Raw genomic sequence first — 23,396 nt, forward strand, 5'->3', positions numbered from 1 at the left:
GTCTCGTAGGCTAGAGCGCAAGTGGCACAATCTCAGCTCACTGCAACCTCCACCTCCCAGATTCAAGTGATTTCCAGCTATTGTTCTATTTTCAGTAGAGACAGGGTTTCACCATGTTGGCCAGGCTGGTATCGAACTGCTGACCTCAAGTGATTCGCCCACCTTAGCCTCCCAAAGTTCTAGGATTGCAGACGTGAGCCACCATGACCTGCCGAATTAATTTTCTTAACAGTATGGATAAAAGATATTTTAAAAAGTATTCTGGCTCAAGTACTCTCCTTCTTGTCCACAGAAAATTGTAAATCATAAAAATATCACTACCATCATGGGCTTGAAGATGCAAAGTTGGTGGTCTCCATCAAATCCTTATTCTATCTGCTGTATGTCTCCTGCGAAAATTAGATGAGTCCTGATGGATGACTGATTGGCTGCCTCTACTGCAGCAACCGGAAGTGTGCCATCTTTACAGCAACAGATCACAGCCTTTGCTACCTGCTTTACGGTGCTGACATGGCTCTCTTCTCAGTACTCATCACTGAGAGTAATGTTGATCAAATACGGTTTTTACACGAGGAAGGCAAAACATTCCATTACAATAGGCTGAACTGAATACAGGTATTGATGGACTTACAACCTGTGCAACTTACAAGCATTGGACTTTAGGACTACAATCGCTAGCCAGGACTGCTCCGCGTCTGGCAGCGCAAACGTTGCCCAGCTGGGCATACGATAGTGTGGACGAGCTTCTGGCAGCACTACCATCTCCGCGTGCACCATTTCAACTGTTATCCCAGACTCGGTACAGCAATTTGTGTTTTGTGTCTTGGATATTTTTCATCAAACCCCTCCCAATAAATTTCTTACACATTTCGAAGCAATGGACCCAAACATCGAACGATTTGCAAGGATTGAACGGATGGCACACGATGTGTTTCGTCTGTATCGTGAAATTTATGAAGAAAAAAAGAAACATACAATTCAGACAAAGGTCACCATGTTTATGAAAAAACCAACTCCGGTAACCCCAACTGCTGCCTCAGATGACGACATAAACGATCCACAGCCAAGCACCAGCGGCCAATAAAATGTTTTGTACATGCTTATATATTTTGATATGTTTTGCAATTGGGAAAATGTTTCCTATGGTATTTTTTATACCTGTATTTTGTATTTTTGTATGCACCTGTATTTTGTAATTTTGTATGTTTTGCAAATATTAAACCAGTTGTACTGGTAATGCAGTGTTTTACTTAAACCTGATGAATATAAAAATAAGAAACAAAATGGTGTAGAGATGATACAAATGGCATAAAATGAACAAAGAAAATTATGATATATAACAATAATGAAAGAAAATTATGATAAAATATGACTTAAAGATTTTTATAACATCATTTTACAGTACTGTACATATAGCCTACTCAACTTACGACCAAACCGTGTTACGACCGGTCTGTCAGAACCAATCGTGGTCGTAAGTCGAGCACTAACTGTATGAATTTAAGCCAACATGACATAATTCAAAATGTCATTCAAATGTGAATCGATATGAATGAATCCTATTGATATCCCAGAGGAAATCGTGGTGGTACACTATCATGATGACATCCTGCTAAGTTGGTATGTTGAGCAGGAAGTGTCATGTTCTACAAATACTGTAGAAAGCTTGCATGGCAATGGTGAGACACAAATCCCACTAAGATTCAGGCTTTTTAACATTAGTGAAGACTTTAGAAGTCCAAAGATCTGGGGCATTTAACATAAACTGAGGCAGGAGATGGCAAATTACAGCCCACTGGTAGCAGTCTTAGTTTTGTAAATAAAGTTCTCTTACGACACAGCCCTGTTCATTCATTAACATATTGTTTTTTTCAAAAATTAACTTTTTTCCTATTAAACATTATTTCAACTATTATTTTAGATTCGGGGGTACATGTGCAGGATTGTTACATGGGTATATTGTGTGATGATATTAATCCTGCCACCCAGGTACTAAGCATAGTTCCCAACATTTGGTTTTTCAACCCTTACCCCTTTCCTCCCTCTCCCCTCTAGCAGTCCCCAGTGTCTAGTATTGCCATCTATATGTCCATATATACCCAATATTTAGCTCTGACTTATAAGTGAGAACATGCATCATTTGGTTTTCTGTTCCTGTGTTAATTCATCCAGGACAATGTCTTCTGGCTGTATCCATGTTGCTGCAGAGAAACATAATTTCATTCTCTTTTATGGCTGCATAGTATTCCATGGTGTATATGTGCCACATTTTCTTTATCCAATACATCTTTGATGGGCACTTAGGTTGATCTGATGCCTTTGATATTGTGAATAATGCCTTGATGAACATATAAGTAAATGCATGTGTCTTTTTGGTAGAACAATTTATTATTTTTTGGATATATACCTAGTGATGGGATTGCTGGGTCAAACGATAGGTCTGTTATATGTTCTTTGAAAATCTCCGAATTGTTTTCCACAGGGGTTGAACTAATTTACATTCTTACCAACATTGTATAAGCCTTCCCTTTGCGCCACAGTCTCACTAGCATCTGTTGTTTCTTTGACTTTTTAGTAATAGCCATACTGACTGGTGTGACATGGTATCTCATTGTGACTTTGATTTGCATTTCTCTGATGATAGTGATATGGAACATTTTTTCATGTTCATTGGCCACTAGTATGTCTTCTTTTGAGAAATGCCCATGTCTTTTGTTAATTTTTTTTTGACGGAGGGAGACAGAGTCTTGCTCTGTCACTCAGGTTGAAGTGCAGTGTGCAATCTTGGCTCACTGGAGCCTCTGCTTTCCCAGTTCAAGCGATTCTCCTGTCTCAGCCTCCTGAGTAGCTGGGATTACAGAAACCTGCCACTATGACTGGCTAATTTTTGTATTTTTAGTAGAGATGGAGTTTCACCATGTTGGCCAGGCTGATCTCGAACTCCTGACCTCAAGTGCCTCAGCCTGCCTCAGCCTCCCAAAGTGTTGGGATTACAGGCATGAGCCACTGCACCTCGCCTTTTAATCACTTTCTAGTGGGGTTGTTTTTTTGCTTGTTGAATTGTTTAAGTTCCTTATTTAGATCTTTGTTGGATGCGTAGTTTGTGGCTAGGATACTTTCTTCTATTCTAGAGGTTGTTTATTCTATTTACAGTTTTTTTTTTTCCATCCTTTCTCACTGCATAGAAGCTCTTTAGTTTAATTAGGTCCCACTTGTCAATTTTTGTTTTTGTTGCAATTGGTTTTTAAGACTTAGTCATAAATTATTTACAGAGGTCAATATCCAGAATGTGTTTTGTAGACTTTCTTCTAGGATTCTTATAGTTTGAGGTCTTACATTTAAGCCTTTAATCCACCTCAAGGTGACTTTCATATTGGTTAAAGGTAAGGGTCCAGTTTCTTTCTTCTGCATATGGCTAGCCAGCTATCTCAGCAGCATTTATTGACTGGGAATCCTTTCCCCATTGCTTATTTTTGTTGACTTTTTCAAAGATCAGATTGCTGTAGGTGTGTGGCATTATTTCTGGGTTCTCTATTCTGTTTCACTGGTCTATGTGTTTGTTTTTCTACCAGTACCATGCTGTTTGGGTTACTGTAGCCTTATGTTATAGTTTGAAATCAGGTAATGTGATGTCTCCATCTTTGTTCTTTTTGCTTAGGATTTCTTTTTTTATTTGGGCTCTTTTTCAGTTCCATGTGCAGTTTGGAAATTTTTTTCTAATTCTGTGAAAAAAGATGCTGAAAGTTTGGTAGGAACAGCATTTAATCTTTAAATTGCTTTAGGCAGTATAGCATTTTAATGATATTGATTATCCCAGTCCATGAGCATTAGAATGTTTTTCCATTTGTTTGTGCCATCCATAATTTCTTTCATCAGTGTTTTGTATTTCTCCTTGTAGACATCTTTACCTCTTTTGTTACATACATCCCTAGATACAGCAGATCAAGGTTTCAATGCAAACTGCCCTACCACTTGGGTGATAAGACTCGGTGAAGACACAAAGGTCAATTCAGAAATGTATCCTCCATGGATAAGGATGCTTTGCATAGTTACCACCAAGTTCTGCAATCAAAAGTACCTGATTTCTCAAGCCTACCTGCTTGTCCTACCATGCTACTAGGACAAGCAGAGACTAAAATATGACTGTGGTGAACCAAGGGAATATAGAGATAGAGCTGTCCATGATGAACTGGATTCAAATCCGCTGAATCATAAGAAGGAGCAGGTAAAGCAGCATGGGGTATTTGACAGAATCTAAAAATTTGGTATCAGGCCCAAGCAGATCCAAAGTACCAGGTTTCCTATAAAGGATTTTCATTTTACATCCAAGGCCACAGTGGTTTTCTGAAACGAGCTGATGGAGGGGAGAGGACTTTTCATGCTGGGTTAGAGACAGCAGGATACGGAGATAGTAGGTTGCTACCAGTTAGCTCCTCATATTTCTCATCCTCCTTAAACCTGTAGTACAACCAGTTCATAAACTTTAGGTGAAAATGGAAAAACTACAAAAAGCATGTCTCACTATATAAGAAAATGTCAATTTTTGGCTCTCATCTCACGCACTAATTTGATTGACTGAAATATCATGTTAATTAAGATGAACATCATGAAACAGGATGCAGTGCTTCCCCCAGCATATGATGTAAAAGCTAAGGGCCAATGTCCCAGGTGAGGTTCCTAATATGGATGTAGTAACCTAGGTATAGAAACAGTTTATTCCTGTCATTATTAGTCAAATACCATTTTTTTTTTGGTGTGTTTTCCATTCCCATAACCCTAGATTCTGTCAGATTGGAAATTCTGGCTTCCAGTGGAGAACTCTGTGACTATGGGCACAGTATGGCTTCCAGTTCCATTGAAATATGAATACTGCCTGAGTACTTAAATCTTCTTTGCCAGCATGGCAGCAAATTATATATATATAGTTCTAATGCTGTTAAGAAAAAAAAATTATCCACTAGCAGAATGGAAGAGTAAAAATGTCCAAAATACATTTCCCAGTAGAAGCAAGGGGGAAATAGTCACGAAAATTGTCAAAATCTACTTTCTTAGTACCCTGGAAATTCACCAAAGGCTTGCAACAATCTGAGGACCAAAAGTGCAAGAAAAACAGCTGAGTATTGGTGGGAAGAGCAACAATTGAAGCATTTTAAACTTGCTCTATTTTGGTCTCCCTCTCAGCTCCATGGCAGCCTTGAAAACCAGTTGCCTCAGAAGAATGGCGATGTGAAGGCCAGCAGCCTAGCAGCCACTGGAGGCGGTGGAATAGGTCCATAGTTTCTGATAAAGTCCCACGCCCAGAAAGCTGTATGTATTTGATCTGAGAGCTCTCCAGAAAAGTCCCATTCACCAACTGTCTGCAGTTCACGTGACACAAAACTCACTCAATGAAAAAGTCTTTTTTTTTTTTTTTCTGAGACAAAATGTCACTCTTGTCACCCAGGCAGGAGTACAATGGCACAATCTTGGCTCACTGCAACCTCTGCCTCCTAGATTCAACCAAGTCTCATGCCTCAGCCTCGCTAGTAGCTGGGATCACAGGTGCATGCCACCATGCCCGGGTAAATTTTGTTTTTTTAATAGAGACAGAATTTCATCATGTTGGCCAGACTAGTCTCAAACTCCTGACCTCAGGAGTAGGTCCACCTACCTAGGCCTCCCAAAGTTCTAGGATTATAAGTGTGAGCTACCACACCTGGCTGAGAAAGTGTTATCCTATGAGTATTTGTTGAAAACAATCGATGAGTCAGGTGCAGTGGCTCATGCCTGTAACCTATCACTTTGGGAGGCAGAGGCAGGGCAATCAACTCTGTGGTGGTGGCGCTACCAGTTGGGTAAAAGAAAAGTCTTGAAAAAAGACTTACTTCAAAAATAAGTTAAATGAGATACACTTAGGGATTTTGAAAAGTTCTGATCTGATATAACTCTGGGGATCTATAAGACCATGCATATGTGCATATTAGCAGGCACAAGAAATACCTTAATCTCTCACCAACGAGTGACCTTGAGGCTCCATGAAGGCAGAAAGTGAATGTCCAGGAAGAATTGTTAACTGCTAAAATATTGAAGATGTGACCCAACAGATACACAGAGCCCATTGGCAAAGGATGAGGTACTTGCTGGAAGGCATTTAACAAATGCTGACTAGTAAGCTAACCGAGAAGAGACATCAGAGGCAGCAGCTGAAAAAAGAGAAACATTGTGTAGAATGAGTCTTCAAAAGTCATTAGAACCCAAATAGGAATGAATCCAATTCCTAGGAACGAGGGAGATCTGATTTCCGGAATTGCCACATTACATTTTTTTACAATGTTCAGTTTTCAGGAAAAAAATATAACACATGCAATTTTTTTTTATTGTCCATGCACTCGAGTAAAAGGGGTCAATACAAACTGTTTTTGACGACAGTTGCACTCACTAGATAAAGCCCCTAAATCAGCTATTATAAATCTACTAAATAATGAAAAGAAACCATGTACAAAATATTAAATGAAAATATTAGTGCAACCTCTCAACAAATAGATGTTATAAATAAAGAAATAGAGATTAGGAAAAAGTGACTAAATAGAAATTCTGGGATTACAATGTACAATAACTGAAATTTTAAAAAAGTTCTCTAGATGTGCTCAATAGCAGATTCAAGTAGAAAGAAAAAAATCAGTGAATCTGAAGATTGGGCAATTGAGATTCTTCATTCTAAGGCAGAGGAAGAAGAAAGAATTAAAAAAAAAAAAGACTCAAAGAAATTCCAGGCATAATCACATGCACCAAAAAGCATGTAACGGAGGTATCAAAAGGAAAAAAAAAGCGACAGAGGGGAAGAAAGAATGTTTCAAGAAATGATAGCCAGAAACTTCCCATATTTGGCCAAAACGTTACACCTCCAAGACACAGTGAATTCCAAGTATAATAATCACCCCCACCCCCGCTAGATTTAGCATAAACTCATTACAGTCACACACAGGAAATTGACATAAACTGCTTATTTGGGTTAGATTTGGGGTTTTTTTTACGAGGTTTCTGCTGTTACTAATGTAAAGTTTACCCTTGTATTATTAGTGGGTATTTAAGTAATGTACCATTCTGAGATAATATATTTTTTATCATACAACATAGAATTTATATCTAGGAGACTTCCAATTGGCAAACCTTCCCATTACTCATTACCCCCCACAAAAAAAAGAATAGTGCACACAGTGTTTTGTGTTAACACTGTGCATTCACAGTTAATTAGCAGCATTCTCTAATAGTGGCGACATTCCACTGACTGTATAAACATTTTTATAAAAAAGGATTGTAATCAACACTAAAAAATTTGAAATAAACTAAGTTGATAACTGAGATGAAATTCACAAATTTCTAGGAATATAAACACTACCAAAACTGACTCAGTATAAAAGGAGAAAATCTGACTAGATTTATAACAAGTAGTGCTGTTAAATTGGTAGTTACAAAAATTTCTCAGACACACAAAATTCAGATCCAACAGGTTCTTTTGTGAATCCCACCAAACATATAATGAACTATTAACTCCAATTCTTCACAAACACTTCCAACAAACACAAAGACTACAGTAACCAAAACAGCATGGTACTGGTACCAAAGTGGACATATAGACCAATAGAACAGAACAGAGACCTCAGAAATAACACTATACATCTACAACCATCTGATCTATGACAAACTTGACCAAAAAAAAAAAAAAAAAAAAAAAGCAATGGGGAAAGGATCTCCTGTTTAATAAACGGTGCTGGGGAAACTGGCTAGCCATATGCAGAAAACTGAAACTGAACCCCCTTGTTACACTTTATACAAAAATTAACTCAAGATGGATTAAAACCCAAAACCATAAAAATCTTAGAGGAAAACCTAGGCAATACCATTCAGGACACAGGCGTGGGCAAAGACTTCATGAAGAAAATGCCAAAAGTGGCCGGGCGCGGTGGCTCACGCCTGTAATCCCAGCACTTTGGGAGGCCGAGGTGGGCAGATCACGAGGTCAAGAGATCGAGACCATCCTGACCAACATGGTGAAACCTTGTCTTTACTAAAAATACAAAAAAATTTAGCTGGGTGTGGTGGCACATGCCTGTAGTCCCAGCTACTCGGAAGGCTGAGGCAGGACAATTGCTTGAACCGGGGAGGTGGAGGTTGCAGTGAGCTGAAGTTGCGCCACTGCCGTCTGCCTACAGAATGGGAGAACAGTTTTGCAATCTACCCACCTGACAAAGATCTAATATCCAGAATTTACATGGAACTTAAAAAAACTTAAAAGAAAAAACAATTGCATCAAAAATTGGGCAAAGGATATAAATGGACACTTCTCCAAAGAACATTTTAATAAACCTGTTAAAAAAGTTAGTAGAACTAAAAAGTGAGTTTAGCAAGGTCCCAGGTTATAAGGTCCATATACAAAGTCAATTATATCAATCAACTACATTAGACAAATAAAATCAAAACAAATATCTCAAATAAAAACATAGAAATTGAAATTAAAAAATGCAATTTCATTGATAATAGCATCTCTGAAAATAAAACATCCATATATAAATGCATAAAAATATGTGCAATACCTGTACACTGAAAACTACAAAACTGTTTTGTAAAAACATTTAAAAGCCTATGTGAATTGAGAAAAATATCCATAAGCTGAAACATGCACCATTTTTAAGATGTTGATTCATTCTAAATTCATCAACAGGTAAAACAAAGGTTTTTTTAATATCAGGTTTTAAACTGACAAGCTGATTTTCAAACATATGTGGAAGTGTGAATGGCCCATAACTATCAGTAAAATATTAAAGTGAAAGAGCAAAATTAAAGAATTTATGTAATCTGGTTTTAGTCCTGAGTATAAAGTATTTATACATTAAAACAGTGTGGTGAGGGATACACACATAAGTAAATAAGATGGAATAAAGCTTCAAAAAATAGACCTATACATATACGGTCAGTTTATTTTCTATTAAGCTGCGAAAGTATTTCGATGAGAAAAGGAGTGCCTTTTCAACCCATTGTGCTGGAATATCTGGAGAGTCACATAAAGAAGATAAGAATTTACCTCATATCAGCTCATCTCAAACCTTCATATACTTAAATGTAAATACTAAGCTTATATAACTAGTGGAATAAATATTTGTGAACTTGGGTTAAACAAAGACTGGGTAAGACCCAAAAACTGAAATCTACAAAAGACAAAAGGTAAGTCAAGCTTTATCAAAATTAATGACTTTTGTTCCTTCAAAGACACAATAAAAATAAAGCTACAAATATATGCATACATAAATTTGTGTACTGAATTAAAAAAATAAAAAGACAAACTTCTATAACTCAGTAGTAAGGCAAAAAACTGAATAAAAATGGACAAAAAGATTTTTGACACACTTCACTAGAGGAGATGTGTGAATGACCAGTAAGCACATAAAACGGATGCACATCATTCTGCATTGAATGCCACTACACACACTGTAGTAGCTAAAATAAAAATACTGTCATACTAAGTGTAAGGCCGGTTGCCTCATGGGGAGGTTGGACACGCCCACCTCTGCACCCTGCACCAGGCTCTGCACTCGGCACCTAGCTCTGCTGCAGGAAGGCTCCAGCTGATGCAAGGCTCCTGGCTGGCTCTCCCACCGGAAAACCCGCCCAACAACCCGCCAACCAATAGCGGCCCGCCCTGTCTCAATCCTGCTCCCCTGGAGTCAATCAGAGCACCCAGCTGTTGCTTGCTCCTCCTAGCCGTAAAAACCCCACCCCCAGGAAGTTGGTGCGACTTCCCTGGCCCCTTTCCCCAGGACCATGGGACCTCGTCCCAGAACTAAAAAAATTGGCATTTAATCTTCTTATGCTGGTCTCAGTTTTCTCGTTTTAAACTCGGCAATAACCTTTACACTAAGTGGTGGTGAAGAAAACAGGGAGCAACTGGAGCTCTCATACTCTTCTGGTGAGTGGGAAAGTGCTGGGTGGTTTCTAAAAAAGTTAAATATATACTTATCACATAATCAAGTCATTATTCAAGTCATAGGTTTGTCCCCAAAGGAAATAAAAAATATATGTTCATACATAAACTTGTGTTCACATTTTTGTAGCTATTTAATTTATAAAATTACCAAACTAGAAATAAGTCCAATGCCAATGACTTCGAAATGGATAAACAAAATGTAATATAGCTGTACAGTTGAATACTACTCAGCAATAAAATGAAACAAATTACTGACTCACACTACAACATACATAAATCTTAAGATAATTAACAGAAAGTATCCAGGCCCAGAAGTTTATACAATGTATTATACCACTTACATAAATTCTAGAAATTTGGATTAATAATCATGGCAACAACAGATCATCCTTCACTTGAGGACAGTGGAGGGATTCATGGACTAAGTGGTGCAGGAAATTTGGAGATGAAGGAAATGTGTCTCTTAATTGCTGCAGTGGTTTAGGAATTGAGTTTCTATACTTGTCAAAACTCATGAAATTGTATACTTCAAATGGATGCTGTTTCTTGTGCAAAAATGATACCCTAATAGAGTTAATTAAAACAGTAAAAGGAACCCAATATATGCTTCACTCAATTTCAGAGTTGCTATGAACCTTGTTTGCTGCATGCTTTGCTGTGTTTTCCTCTGTCACTGGAAGGTTCTACTGTGGTACTCATATGTCTCCGATTCAGAGGAAGGGATGTTTTAGGAGTTTCACCTCAGGAACAAATCCAAAAAGCCTCATCTGCAGCTGTTTTGTTCTTCTCCTGGCATAATAAATGTTTCTAATAAAAAACAATGAACAAATGTTAATAAGCAATCAATCAGTGATAGAACATCTCGATTTAACACGGAGAGGCCCTAGCCCATGGAAGTCATTCTTCTTGGAGCAGAGGACATTAAGCCTGAGACTTGAGGGTGAATATGATTTGAAAAATTGAAGGACATGGAAAGATCTAAGCCATGCTGACAAAGGGAAGGAGCAGAGCTCAACCTAACGTGTCGGGAAGTAAATAGCAGATGGCTTGAGGAAGAGTAACTGATAAGCTCATCTGCATCTCAACCTAATTTTGATAAGAAGATCCTTGGCTTTGGCCTCAGCCTCAGCCTGCTGATGCTGTAGGCAGTGGAGAGATGTAAGCACTAGCCATCCTGTCAGCCCTCAGAACCAGGGGAAAGCATAAAGGATTTGCACTGTTTGAAGCCCCTCAATGTTCCTGAGTGCATTGACATGCACCAGCAGATAGCTGGAAGACACTCTTCTTCAGAGACTGCTCCTATGTCTCTCCTCTCTTTTACCATGACAGTTTAATAAAAGAACCATTTCTATATTTTCTGTTTTAATTTTCTCCTATTTCTTTTTTTTTTTTTTTTGAGACGGAGTCTTGCTCTGTCACCAAGCTGGAGTGCAGTGACGCAATCTTGGCTCACTGTAACCTCCACCGCCCGGGTTCAAGTGATTCTTCCTCCTCAGCCTCCCAGGTAGCTGTGACCACAGGCGTGTGCCACCACGCCAGGCTAATTTTTGTATTTTTAGTAGAGATGGGGTTTCACCATGTTGGCCAGAATGGTCTTGATCTCTTGACCTCGTGATCCTCCCGTCTCAGCCTCCCAAGGTGCTGGGATTACAGGCTTCTCCTATTTCTTTACTCTCAACCCTTCTCAAATGCGTTTTCTTCCCATCATTGCACTGAAACCCTCTTACCTGGGATCAACCATCACTTTTTATCAAGTAAGACATATTTTTAATTTTTGTTAGTATTTTGGCTTTCCATAACATTAGGCAATATTGACATTTCATTCCTTCTTGAGATACTCTTCCCTTGGCCTCTATGTCAGTAATCTGTCACAATTTTAAATTTGTTGGAGCTGCTCCTTTTCATATGACCCTGCTATGTCTTCCTTTCCTACAGGACATTTAGATATCAGTTTTTCAATTTCAGCCTCAAGCCCTCTTCTCTTCTTGCACTATATCCATCCACAATATACTTTCAATTACCATGCATACCTTACTTTTAGGTACATAAATCAGACCACTGCACTGCGGTCCAGATCTATTTAGCAGCTGCGTTTCCAATACCTAGACTACCTGTCTCAAATGTCATAATCAACACGCTCAAGAATGAAGTCATGCTTTGTTTTCTCAATAATTACTTTTACTTGTGATCCTCAATTTCTAGTTGCACCTATTCGGTTTTGCTAACCAGAAATTTCAAAGTCATTTTAAAACATTTATTTGGCCTCCTCTTTCACATTGTACCAGCACCAAGTTTTATGAACGTTTTTCTGTTTCTGTCTACATCACCCTGCTCCAGTTTTTCTCCATTGGAGCACTATTAGCATTTTGAGAGAAGATTCATTTGTTGTGGGGGACAATCTTCTGCAATGCAGCACGAAGCACCTTGGCTCTCACTTAATAAATGCTGTTAGCTTTCTGAATCCACTGTGACATCCAGGATTCCCACACTCATTTGTAAACGTCCCTGGAGGAGTGAGTGTCTTTCCTCTGGTGAGAACTGTTGTCTTGTCCAAGCTGCTGACGTTTCTGCCTGTGCTTACATAGCTATTTGTGTCTTCCCTTGGTCGTCTCCCCGACTCTGTGCTGCTTTTCTTCCTACACTGTAGCATGTTGATAGAGGTTAAAACTGATAATATCACCGATAAAAATCCTACCCGGTTAAAAATGCTTCCACTGTTGCCAATTGTCATTAGGATAAAGATCTCTGGCCCTGGATGGCTGGGTGCCCCTCAGTGCCCATTGGTGCCTTCAGTGAGGCAGCACACTGAACAATTTCCCTTCCTTGACACACTGTGCTCCATTTTTCACGGAACTTTCACATGCAGATATGTTTCTTCTCCCTGAAACATACATCCTCCCCCTGTGACTAGGTTACCTCTAAAATATTTTATATCTCAGCTTATTACCTCCTCAAGAAGGCTTTTCTAATACTTCCATAAAGCCATGTTTTATTTTTCTGTAAAGCAATTATGTCAGTTACCTATTTTCTAATCACTGCAATTATTAAATTATTAAATTTTCATTTACATAGAATATTTTTCTTCACCAATTTTATTCTTAGCCCCTATCTCATTGCCCCTTAGCCCCTACCTCATTGATGTTGACTAAATGTTTATGGAAGGAAATGAATATATATTTGTAGGAAAGGCGGACCACCTCAAGTCCTTTTCATGATTGTCATTATACACAGTAGGCAACTAAGAAATAGAAGATTGGTTGAAACATCTCTTAGAGGAATCTCACATACATCTCTTAGAGGAATCATTTTAATACATATATCATATGTATTAAAATATATGAAAAGTAGATGAATGGAGAAAAAACAGTGAGTGTATCAAGGACAGCTTTTGAAAATGATACTTGTTCTAATTTGATTGACTAGCAGCTAAAAAAAGGGGTATGTCACACACAAGTCACCAAAACCAATAACTCATGCTCTATGAATTTAAGTCAAACTGAATAGAAACTTGTTTCTACTGTGTGATTATGTTAGTATATTTAATCAGTGGTTGGAGATGTGCTTTAATGCTGAGGTAAAAGCATAATGTAGAAATATGTGTTTTGATTTGATTATTACGTGCCGATTCCTCCGTGAAAAGGCATATAAAGTTCTCAGTAAGGGAGCTGGGGACGTACAGTGTGCAGGAAAGACATGTACTTCACTTTATTCCCGAGGCTGAATATAATGACATCTTCATTCTCTAAACATTATTAGCAAGTTACAAAAGGAAGCAAACATAGCTATAGAACCAGATGGCAGTTTATGTAAAATAAATACAAAGCTTTAAAAATATACACATAAAACAATTACTAGCTCAGAGAAATCTAACAGTGAAAAGTAAGCTCCTGAGCCTAGCATGGTTAAAACTGTGTTTCCCACACCCAGGAGCTTCAGTGGTTCCTGCAGGGATCACAGGGTTTGCAGAGGAGGGACGGAAGGAAGAGAAAAGTCCTTCATTTAGATGAAGAGGATTTCAGTTAGATTGGAGTATACTAGGGCTTCATTTCAATAAATACCAATAAAGGGGGATTTTAAAACATGCCACTAGATCATTGCTAATAACCCTTCAAGGATTCCATAAATCCGTAGAGATGGATAACAGTATTTAGAAGTTATGAAGAGGAAATATTTTAATTTGGGTCTGGATTTATGACGTGAAATTTTGTTCCCATCCCTTCTTTATTGGGTTATGTGTGTGTTAGTCTTATTGTGACTATAGGTGCTGGTGTGACTAAAATACCCTAATTACTGCTGAGTTTTAGAAGGAGTGTTAATTGATTTTACAGTTGTCACTGGGGTGCAAATTGAAGAAATTATGGGTAATTAGCTAATGAACCTTATAACTGGCTACATTGGAAATAATATTACATGCTTTAATTATAGAAGATTTAAGCAAATATTTTAGTCGAGAATACAAATTTATAAATAGCTGCTGAATGTAAGTATGAAAGAATACAAACTCATGTAATCTACATGCAACTTACCTTATGCAGCTTTGTGAATAGTTATTATAGTTTAGACCAGGTATCTGATTGTTAAGTCCCGACAGGCTGAATTACATATGCTGTAGGCTATGTCTTGTTTCATCTCAATCTTCCTTTCCAAATTTCTGACAGCTGCTTCCACAATTAGGGATTCCCCTGTTCCTGATCCAATGACTGCCCTGCTAGCTTACCGCATTCCTACTTTTTATTTTTGATTTTTAGTCACCATCCCAGGTATGGCTGTGCTTGACGGGCTCTGAGTTTTCTGCTGACTTCATGAGATACATTCATTGTCAATCCCACCTTAAGTGATTTTTGGTAAAGGCAAGACCTCGATGCCACTCTACCTCCGAATCTCAGAGGCAGTTGAGAATTTCGCTCACCAGATTTGTTTTTGTTCTCAGATTCCTTACTCATTCTTTTATTCTTTTGTTTACTTATTCAGTAAACATTTGGTTGGTGTCCACTGTGCACTTATCATGTGCTCTAGTGCGTGCCTTCCCTCAAGGAGTTTATGTTCTTTGTGTGTCCTGTGAAACACAGTGTGTGCAGGTGTGACGTGTGTAGGTGTGTGTTGTGTGTTGGTGCTTCTGTGTTGGCATGGGTAAAGAGCACTATGCCCAGACATACACAGCACATTGCAGATGAGTGTGATCTATTACGAAATTATAGGGAAATGGTGCTGGGGCAGCATTCGAGGGGCGGGGCATAGACCTATTTTAGGAGAAACCCAGAAAGTACATAAGGAGAGCTTCATGGAAGAAGCAAAGCTAGAGGAGAACTCAGGCAGACACACGGGGGCAGCCTAGGCTGGAAAGCAGGTGGAGAGGCAAGGCTGTATGCTACCTTTGAAGAATTGGAAGCCGTTCAGCACAACTTGGAGACACGAGTCTCTCCTTGGAGAGGTTCTTGGGTGGAAAGATGAACAGCGGATAGACAAATCAACTTTAAAATTTCTTTCTTTCTTGTAATTCCAGCACTTTGGGAGGTTGAGGCGGGCAGATCACCTGAGGCCAGGAGTTCGAGACCACTCTGGCCAACATGGTGAAACCCAGTCTCTATTAAAAATACAAAAATTAGTCAGGTGTGGTGGTATGTACCAGTAATCTCTGCTACTTGGGAGGCTGAGACAGGAGAATCGCTTGAACCTGGGAGGCAGAGGTTGTAGTGAGCCGAGATTGCACCACTGCACTCCAGTCTGGGCAACACAGCAAGGCTCTGTCTCCAAAAAAAAAAAAAAAATCTCTTTACTGGCAAATGCTGATTGTTTACACAATATCAAGCACCCTGCTAAGCATTTGGGTCCCTTGTCAGAACAAGCCAGTGTCTGCCGTCTAGTGGTTGATATCAAATCTCCTCGTACATAATACAAATGTTAGGAGTTTATCATGTCGGCCATGGGAACTACTGAAGAATTTTTAGCAGTTGTATGATTTAATCAGGATTACATTTAAATAATAGAGAGGGACTTACTCTAGCAGTGTGTGAAAGGAAATGGGAGAAACACGTCTGGAAACAGATCATTTTCAGCAGGCTCTTCCAAGTTCGTGTTGAGAAATAGCGAAATAATGGCAGGAACGCTCAAGGGGACAAGGAGGCCTAAGAGTTGGATTGACAAGACTTGGTTGAAGTAGAACCTTCCAGAATTCATATCTATGTACGTGTGTCTAACACTAATCTCTCTAGCCATCATTTTGGGGAATAAGTGGTAGGGGGCACATCTGGGCAAGAAATATATTAATTAATTATTTAACTCAACAAATATTTATGGAGCATTAAATATGTGTCAGGAACTTTGGGAGGCTGAGGCAGGAGAATCGCTGGAACCTGGGAGGTGGAGGTTGCACCGATCTGAGATCACGCCACGGCACTCCAGCCTGTGCAACAGAGTGAGACTCAGAAAAAAAAAAAAAAAAAAAACTGGAGATACAGCAATGAAAATAAAATGGCTTGCTTACCTTACAGGACAAGTAAGGACAAGTGAAGACAGCGTCAGTGGGTCAGTGCCATTACGCAAAACAAAGAGGGGCTAATGCCACAGCAAGTGCCAAGGGCTGCAGGAATAGCTGTCATATACCAGGTGACAGGCGAGGAAAGGCCATTTGGTAAGACAACATTCGACCATACACTTGGAAAAAAAATAAGAATTGCTACACAGGGAGTTGAGGAAGGTGGAAAACCGAGTGCTAAGGACTCATGACGAGAGTGGAGGACAGGAAGGATACCAGGAGGCTGGGGGGAGTGAGATAAGGGGCCAGTGGAGGAGAGGCGTTCAATGAGTAGCAGGGCCCGTATCAACTATTGGGAAGACTGGGTCTTCCTGAGTGCATGAATCAGCTTGCGGGATTCTGAAGGGAGCAGCAACATGATCTGGCATTTCAAAGGGACCCTGGGGCCACTGTGTAGAGAAGAGGCTGTGGGTGGGTAAGAGGAGAGGGCAGCACGCAGTGGAGCAGATGTTGCTGTTTTCCAGGCGACAGGTTATAAGGGTTTTGATCCAGGAGGGTGTGGTGGCCTGAAGGTTCAGATCACGAATGTTTTAAAGTAAGACCAATAGAATTTTCTGAAGGCTCGGATATAGAATATTAGCAAGGAATCTAAGGAAAACATCAAACCTTCTATCCTGATTGTTCAGGTCAGAGAGGAAGGAGTTACCGTTTACTGACATTAGGAAGATATGAAGGTCTCCGTGTTAATGCTGCGGGGATTTTGGTGGAGTCATTGATGTGTTCAAGTACAGGAAGCTGGGGTGGCTTGGGGGGCAGTAAGTAGGCTCTGGGGGTTGGTGACGCACAGTCTGTGAATATATGGAAGGGAATACCCGGTCTGGGTGGAGGCATTAGCATTAGACCAAAGCTGGCACCTCTCCCTCTGAAGAAGCAGAAGTGAATGAAAAGCATGGGGCTGCGAGTAAAACTGGAGCATGACTGAAAAAGTTCGTGCAATACCATCCATATTTCCTTGAAGTCTTCAGCAAAACGATCTTTTCATGTTAGAAAGCAGAATATGTTAAAATGCTTGAGAACAAACGAAACTTTTGAACAAAAGAGAAAAACAGAGAAGAGCAGGACTTGGAACTTGTGAGAGGCTCTGGGAGGGGATGTGGAGCTGGGTGAATACCCTGCTTGACAGAAGGCCCGTGGTCATAGGCACGGCCATGAGCTGGGGCCCACAGAAGGGAGCAAGGAAACAAATTCAAGTGGTGATGATCCCATGGTGCCCCCATGGTGTTCCGGTGGTGCTCCCATGGTGCTCCCCTGGTGTTCCCATGGTGCTCCCATGGTGCTTCTGTGGTGCTCCTATGGGCCAACAGTGTCAGCAGGCCAAAGGTGGAGAATGGGACAGGTGAGCAGTGGAATGGACTAATTCTGAAGTCTCTGGTGCTCTGGATCTTGTGTGGCAGGAGCAGGGCTGACAGACTGAGGAGAAGGAGGGGCTCCGAGTTGGGTGAGAGGAGCACCTGCATCCAAGAGCAGGAGGCTGGATGAAGGGGCAGCAGAGTGACTGCAAGAGCTGTGGGTTCACCATGCACCCATTCTGTGTTCTGATCTGCCTGGGGTTCTACTACGAAGTCTTCACAATTTCTTCCCTCCTCACTCCTCCACTCTCCTCCTTTTCCCTCTTCTCACCTCCTTTTCCCTATTCTTTCTTCCTTTCTTTTTTTTCTTTTTGGTTTAAATTAACCAGAATATGTTTCCGGAATCTGTGATTTAGTTTTCTGACCAATGACCTGTTGTAATGTTTTAGAAATATACTTTAATTTTTAGAATGGTCACGGCAAAATTGTGGATTAAAGAATTCCCACGTACCCTGTCCCCACACACGCATAGACCTGCACTACCAACATCCCCCACCAGAGTGACATGTTTGTTACAATTGAGGAACCTACTGACACCTTATTGTCACCCAAAGTCCATAGTTTACATGAGGCTCACTCTTGGTGTTGAACATTCTATGGGTTTGGACAAATGTATAATGACACATATCTATCATTATGGTATCATACAGAGTAGTTTCACTGCCCTAAAAATTCTCTGGGCTCTACCTATTCATCTTAAATTTTTTTATGGCTTTATGTTCCTCTCAGATCAAATATCAAATTAGAGGCAAATCCGAGGCCCTTTAGTGGTGTGGCCTCTGCTTCCCTCTTGATGGAAGGCCCTGTGGTTATGGAGACAGCCCTGAGCTGGAAACACGATGGGCTGTCTGCTGCCCTCTTCTTCCCGGCAGGCTCCAGAAGCATGAGGGCTTTCAGAAGCACAAAGGCGTCTTAATCTTCTCACACTCAGGCCACTGAAAACGCTGAGGCCAAACCTCTAAAAGCCATCTGATCTCGCTTAGGAGATAAAAAGTGCTATTTTCTTCTTGTCGGAGTCAAAGATTCACTGCAAAGGGACTATGGGAATAGAATTTCTTTATTGTTTAGAAGAAGAATACAAATACTGACTTGGGAAAATTCGATTTTTTTTTTTTTTTACTTTCATTCCAATTATCATAGGAAAGCGAACAATGATCATTTTATTTTATTTTGTTTCAACAGTTTTTGGAGAACAGGTGGTGTTTAGTTACATGGGTATGTTATTTGGTGGTGATTTCTGAGATTTGAGGGCACTAATCTCCCAAGTGGTGTACACTGTATCCAATGTGTAGCCTTTTATCCCTCACCCACCCCTCCTGCCTTTCCTCCAGAGTCCCCAAAGTCCCTTATATCAGTCTCAAACCTTTGCATCCTCATAACTTAGCTTCCACTTATAAGTGAGAACATATGATATTTGGATTTTTATTCCTGGGTTACTTCACTTAGAATAATCATCTCCAACTCCATTTATGTTGCTGGAAATGCCATTATTTCATTCCTCTTTATGGCTGAATACTATTTCATACTGTATGAGTACCACATTTTCTTTATCCACACATTGGTTGATGGGCATTTAGGCTGATTTCATAGTTTTGCAATTGTGAATTGTGCTGCTATAAACATTCATATGCAAGTGCCTTTTTACTATAATGGCTTCTTTTCCCTTGGGTAGACATCCAGTAGAGGGGTTGCTGGATAGAATGGTGCTTCTACTATTAGTTCCTTAAATAATCTCCACACTGTTTTCTATAGTGGTTGTACTAGTTTACATTACCACTGGCTGTGTAAAAGTGTTCTCTTTTCATCACATCTCCACCATCTGTTATTTTTTATTTTTCAATTATGCACAATTTTGCAGGAGTAAGAGGGTATCTGACTGTGGTTTTGATTTGCATTTCCCTGACAATTAGTGATGTTGAGCATTTTCTCATGTGCTTTTTGGCCATTTGTATATCTTCTTTGCGAATTTTCTGTTCATATCATTTGCCCATTTTTGATGGGATTATTTTTTTTTCTTGCTGATTTGTTTGAGTTCTTTATAGATTCTGGATATTTGTCCTTTGTCAGATGCATAGTTTGTGAATATTTTCTCTCATTCTGTGACTTGTACGTTTATTCTGCTAATTATTTATTTTACTGTGCAGAAGTTTTAGTTTGAGTCCCATTTATTTATCTTTGTTTTAATTGCATTTGCTTTTGGATTCTTTGTCATGAACTCTTTGCCTAAGACAATGTCTAGCTTTTCTGGTGTTATTTTCTAGAATTTTTATAGTTTCAGATCTTAGATTTAAGTCTTTTATCCATCTTGAGTTGATTTTTGTATAAGGTGAGAGATGAGGATCCAGTTTCATTCTTCTCCATGTGGCTCACCAATTATCCCAGCACATTTTGTTGCATAGGGCATACTTTCCCCACTTTATGTTTTTCTTTGCTTGTCGAAGATCAGTTGGCTGTAAGCATTTGGCTTTATTTCTGGGTTCTGTGTTCTTTTCCATTGGTCAACATGTCTATTTTTATACCAGTATCATGCTGCTTTGGTAACTATAGCCTTGTAGTATAGTTTGAAGTCAGGTAATGTGATGTCTTCAGTTTTGACTTTATTTTGCTTTGGCTATGCAGGCTCTTTTTTGGTTCCATATAAATTTTAAGATTGCTTTCTTCTAGTTATGTAAAGAACGATGATGGTATTTTTATGGGGATTGAATTTAATGTGCAGATTGCTTTCGGCAGTTAAGTTATTTTCACAATATTGATTCTATCAATGCAGAAGCATGGGATGCATTTCCATTTGTTTGTTTCATCCCCTGATTTCTTTCAGCAGTGTTTTGTAGTTTTCCTTGGTTACGTATATTTCTAAGTATTTTATTTTAATTTTGGCAAATGCTGTAAAAGGGATTGTGTTTTTGATTTGATTCTTTGCTTGGTCGTTGTTGGTGTGTAGCAGTGGTACTGATTTGTATACATTGATTTTCTATCCTAAAACTTTACTAAATTCATTTTTCAGATCTAGAAGCTTTTCAGATGAGTCTTTAGGGTTTTCTAGGCATATGATCATATCATTGGTGAACAGCAACAGTTTGACTTTCTCTTTACTGATTTGGATGCCTTTTAGCTCTTTCCCTTGTTGATTGCTCTGGCTAGGACTTTCAATACTACGTTGAATAGAAGTGATGAAAAGTGGGCATCCTTGTCTTGTTCCTGTTCTCAGGGGGAATGCTTTCAACTTTACCCAGCTTAGTATAATGTTGGCTGTGGGTTTCTCATAGATAACTTTTATTAACTTGAGGTATGTCCCTTCTATGCCAATTTTGGTGAGGGTTTTTTTTTTTTATCATAAAGTGATGCTGAATTTTGTCAAATGCTTTTTCTGCATCTATTGAGATGATCATATGATTTTTGTTTTTAATTCTGTTTATGTGATGTATTATGTTTACTGATTTATGTATGTTAAACCATCGCTACATCCTACTTGATCATGATGCATAATCTTTTTGATATGCTGTTGAATTTGGGTAGCTAATATTTTGTTGAGGATTTTTGCATCTATATTTGCATTTATGTTTATCAGGGATGTTGGTCTGTAGTTTTCTTTTTTTTTTTTAGGGTGTTACTGGCTTCATAGAATGCCTTAGAGAGGATTTTCTCTTTCAATATCTTTCAGAATATTTTTGGCAGGATTGGTACCAATTCTTCCTTGAATGTCTGATAGAATTCAGCTGTGAATTCATCTGGCCCTGGAGAATTTTTGTTGGCAATTTTTTAAATTACTGTTTTGATTTCGCTACTTATAATTAGTCCGTTATTTGGTGTTCCTGAGAACAAGATAAATTTAAAAGTTTGGAAAACGTATTTGAGAAAATTGTTGGGGAAACCTTCACTGGCCTTGCTAGAAATCTAGACGTCCAAATACAAAAACTCAAAGAACACCTGAGAAATTCATCACAAAAACATCAACACACAGGCACATAGTCATCAGGTGGTCTAAAGTCAAGATGAAAGAAAGAATTTTAAGAGCTGTGAAGCAAAAGCATCGGGTAACCTATAAAGGAAAAGCTATCAGATTAACAGTTGATTTTTCAGTAGAAACCTTACAAGCCAGAAAGGATTGAGGTTCTATAGTTAGTTTCCCCAAACAAAATTATTGATAGCTAAGAAATTTGTATCCAACAAAACTCAGCCTCAAAAATGAAGGCGAGTTAGTCTTTTTCAGACAAACAAATGCTGAATTTGCCACTACCATGCTAGCATTACAGGAAATGCTTAAATGAGTTCTAAGTATTAAAACAAAACTTCAAAATACACCAAAACAGAGCCTCCTTAAAGCATAAATCTCATAGGGCCTATGAAACAATAACACAATGAAAAAACAAGTCAGTTAGGCAAGAACAAGCAGGATGCATAGAACAGTGTCTCACATATCAATACTAACATTGAATATAAATAGCCTAAATGCTCCACTTCAAAGATACAGAATGGCAAAATGGATAAAAATCTACCAACTAAGTATCTTCTGTCTCCAAGTGACTCACCTAACACATAAGGACTCACATAAACTTAAGGTAAAGTGATGGAAAATAATATTCCTTGCAAATGGAAACCAAAAGTGAGCAGCAGTGTAACTATTTTTATATCAGACAAAACAGGTTATAAAGCAAAACAATAAAAAAAGACAGAGAGACATACATAATGATAACAGGATCAGTCCAATGGAAAAATATGACAATCCTAAATATGTATGCATCTAACACTGGAATCCAAAATTTATAAACAGTTACTTCTAGACCTAAGAAATGAGAAAGAAGTCAACACAACAATAATAGGAGACTCCATATACCATTGACAGTACTAGACAAGTCATCAAGACAGAAAGTCAACAAAGAAACAATGGATTTAACTATATCCTAGAACAAACGGACTTCATAGATATTTACAGAACATTCTACTCAACAATTGCAGAATATACATTTTTTTCATCAGTACGTGGAACATTCTCCAAGACAGACCATGTGATAGGCCACAAAACAAATCTCAATAAATTTAAGAAATCAAAATCATATCAAGTATCCTCTCAGACCACAATAGAATAAAACTGGAAATTAACCACAAAAGGAAACCTCAAAACCATACAAATACATGCAACTTGGTTGGCTGCTTGTTTGTCATTTTCCTCCCTTATTCCTTCCTGTCTCCATTGTTAAGCACAATTATTAGCATAAAAGAGGTTTTCAATCCATTTTTAGACTGCATTCTAGCCTGGACAATAAAGCAAGACTCCCATTCTCTCTCCCTCTTTCTCTTCCTCTTTCTTTCTCTCTTTATTCTTTTCCTTCCTTCTTCTTTCTTTCCTTCCTTCCTTCCTTCCTTCCTTCCTTCCTTCCTTCCTTCTTTCTTTCTTTCTTTCTTTCTTTTTTTCTTCTTTCTTTTTCTTAAAAAAAAATAATCTGTTCTTGAACGATCTTTGGGTCCAAAATGAAATCAAGATAGAAATTTAAAAATTATTTGAACTGAGCAATAATTGTGACACAATTTGTCAAAACCTGTGGGATACAAC

The sequence above is a fragment of the Cebus imitator genome, unplaced genomic scaffold (assembly GCF_001604975.1).
Source record: "Cebus imitator isolate Cc_AM_T3 unplaced genomic scaffold, Cebus_imitator-1.0 Scaffold73, whole genome shotgun sequence".
Classification (NCBI taxonomy): domain Eukaryota; kingdom Metazoa; phylum Chordata; class Mammalia; order Primates; family Cebidae; genus Cebus; species Cebus imitator.